Raw genomic sequence first — 3,315 nt, 5'->3', positions numbered from 1 at the left:
GGCCCTCCTATCCATTGATGCTCAAAGCCTTGGATCCTTTTTTTACCCTTGCCTTTTGGTTTTAAGGGCTATTGGCTTTTTCTGCTTGCTTTTTCTTTTTCTTTCTATTTTTTTTTGCCAGTTTTTTTTTCGCAAGCTTTTGCTTTTTCACTGCTTTTTCTTGCTTCAAGAATCAATTTCATGATTTTTCAGATCATCAATAACATTTTTCTTTGTTCATCATTCTTTCAAGAGCCAACAGTTTTAACATTCATAAACAACAATATCAAAAGACATATGCACTGTTCAATCATTTATTCAGAAAACAAAAATTATTGCCACCACATCAATATAATTAAATTAAATTCAAGGACAATTTTCGAAATTCATGTACTTCTTGTTCTTTTGAATTAAGACATTTTTCATTTAAGAAAGGTGAAGGATTAATGGAATTTATTCATAGCTTTAAGACATAGTTACTGTTCATACCTTGACCGGGCTCCTCCAACTCGTCGAAATCCATGAAAGGTCCGACCTCGTCCCAAGGCCCACGCCTGAGGTCGGACCTCGGACAATAAAGCTAAGAAGGCCCATCAAAAGGAACGCAGNNAGAGAAATAAGAACAAGGAATGAGTCCACCTTAGTGAGGGTGGCGCCTTCTTGAAGGTCCAATGGTGCTTTTTGAGCTCCTTTATGTCTCTTCCTTGCTTCTGTTGCATGATTCCTAGTAATTTTGGTGTTCCTATCCTTAGTTGCTCCCAATAATTGTGTGGAGGACAATTTATCTCCTGAGGTATCTCAGGGATCTCTTGATTTGCAGTCAAATGTTCTACCACTGAGCTATAAACCCTTTACATGAGTCTTTCCATCTCCCATGACTTAGAGGTGGAAGCTTTTGTCTTTCCTTTTTTCTCTTCTTTTTTTTTTGGATGTCTCTGGCCTTAGGTGCCATCAATGGTTATGGAAAAACAAAAAGCTATGCTTTTACCACACCAAACTTAGAAAATTGCTCGCCCTCGAGCAAGAGAAGAAAGAAAAGATGAAGAATAAGAAGAAGATATGGAAAAGATGGAGGGATATGTGTATTCGGCTATATGGGTGGGATTGGGTGGGAAAGAGATTTTGAATGTTGAAGGTAGGTGGGGTGTTTGGGGAAGAGTGGATGGATATGAGTGGTGAATGGAAAACAGAAGGGATGACCATGAATGGAGAGAAAGGGTGAGGTAGGTGGGGATCCTGTGGGGTTCACAGATCCTGAGATGATCCTGTGGGGTCCATAGATCCTGAGGTGTCAAGGAATTCCATCCCTGCACCAAATAGGCATGTAAAATGCCTTTGCACACCATTCTGGCGTTTAAACGCCGAGTGGTGCACATTCTGGGCGTTCAACACCCACATGTAACATGTTTCTGGCGTTGAACGCCAGTTTCATGCTTGTTACTGGCGTTCAGCACCAGCTTTTCCTCTAGGCACATTCCTGGCGTTCAAACGCCAGAATGTTGCTTGTTTCTGGCGTTCAGCGCCAGATTCATGCTTGTCTGCCAATTGTAATGAGAACAAGGCAGGTTGTACCTCAATGATCCCCAGTTTCTCCATTACAGAGAGTGGCATAAGATTTATCCCTGACCCCAGATCACATAGAGCTTTTTCAAAGCTCATGGTGCCAATGGTACAAGGTATTAAGAACTTGCCAGGATCTTGTTTCTTTTGAGGTAGAGTTTTCTGAATCCAAGTATCCAGTTCATTAATGAGCAAGGGAGGTTCACTTTCTCAAGTCTCATTACCAAACAACTTGGCATTTAGTTTCATGATAGCTCCTAAGTATTGAGCAATTTGCTCTCCAGTCACATCTTCATCCTCTTCAGGGGAAGAATAGTCTTCAGAGCTCATGAATGGCAGACGGAGATTTAATGGAATCTCTATGGTTTCTATATGAGCCTCAGATTCCTCTGGGATCCTTAATAGGAAACTCCTTCTTGCTTGAAGGACGTCCCAGGAGGTCTTCCTCACTAGGATTTTCGTCCTCCTCCTCCCAGGTGCATTCGGCCACTTTGATCAAATCAATTGCCTTGCACTCTCCTTTTGGATTCTCTTCTGTATTGCTTGGGAGAATACTGGGAGGAGTTTCAATGACTTTCTTACTCAGCTGGCCCACTTGTGCCTCCAAATTTCTAATGGAGGATCTTGTTTCATTCATGAAACTGAAAGTGACTTTTGACAGATCAGAGACAATATTGGCTAAATTAGAAGTGTTTTGTTCTGAATTCTCTGTCTGTTGCTGAGAAGATGATGGATATGGCTTACTATTGCTCAGCCTATTGCGTCCACCATTGTTAAAGCCTTGTTGAGGCTTTTGTTGATCCTTCCAGGAGAAATTTGGATGATTTCTCCATGATGGATTATAGGTGTTTCCATAAGGTTCACCCATATAATTAACCTCTGCCATGGCAGGGTTATCAGGATCATCCTCCTCCCTTGTGCATTCGGCCATATTGATTATATCAATGGCCTTGCACTCTCCTTTTGGATTCTCTTCTGTATTACTTGCCATCCATTCAGATTTTGAGAGATCATGTTGACCTGTTGAGTCAACACTTTGTTCTGAGCCAATATGGCATTCAGAGCATCAATTTCAAGAACTCCTTTCTTCTGAGGTATCCCATTATTCACGGAATTTCTCTTAGAAGTGTACATGAATTGGTTGTTTGCAACCATGTCAATGAGTTCTTGAGCCTCTTTAGGCGTTTTCTTTAGGTGAATAGATCCACCTGTAGAATGGTCCAATGACATTTTCGAAAATTCAAACAGGACATAATAGAATATATCTAATATGATCCATTCTGAAAACATGTCAAATGGACATCTTTTGGTCAGCTGCTTGTATCTTTCCCAAGCTTCATAGAGGGATTCACCATCTTTTTGTTTAAAGGTTTGAACATCCACTCTAAGCTTGCTCAGCTTTTGAGGAGGAAAGAATTTATCTAAGAAGGCAGTGACCAGCTTATCCCAAGAGTCCAGGATATCCTTGGGTTGTGAATCCAACCATATTCTAGCTCTGTCTCTTACAGCAAAAGGGAAAAGCATGAGTCTGTAGACTTCAGGATCAACTCCATTCGTCTTTACAGTCTCATAGATCTGCAAGAGCTCAGTTAAAAACTGATAAGGATCTTCAGATGGAAGTCCATAAAACTTGCAGTTTTGTTGCATTAAGGCAACTAGCTGAGGTTTCAGCTCAAAGTTATTGGCTCTAATGGCAGGAATGGAGATGCTTCTTCCATCAAACTTGGACGTTGGCTTTGTGAAGTCACCAAGCATTCTCCTTGCATTATTATTATT

The 3,315-nt window shown here is 40.9% G+C and overlaps 1 non-coding gene across 1 annotated transcript; it reads left to right on the top strand.

Moving 5' to 3' along the window:
- Nucleotides 1-2,827: 2,827 nt before the first annotated feature.
- Nucleotides 2,828-2,931, top strand: LOC127742949 (small nucleolar RNA R71). Its single transcript, XR_008004297.1, has one exon. It is a non-coding gene; the product is annotated as a small nucleolar RNA R71 (small nucleolar RNA).
- The last annotated feature ends 384 nt before the right edge of the window (nucleotides 2,932-3,315 follow it).

The sequence above is a fragment of the Arachis duranensis genome, chromosome 1 (assembly GCF_000817695.3).
Source record: "Arachis duranensis cultivar V14167 chromosome 1, aradu.V14167.gnm2.J7QH, whole genome shotgun sequence".
In the NCBI taxonomy this organism is placed as follows: domain Eukaryota; kingdom Viridiplantae; phylum Streptophyta; class Magnoliopsida; order Fabales; family Fabaceae; genus Arachis; species Arachis duranensis.
Note: the sequence above shows the minus strand (reverse complement) of the source record. Positions and strands in the feature narration are given on the sequence as shown.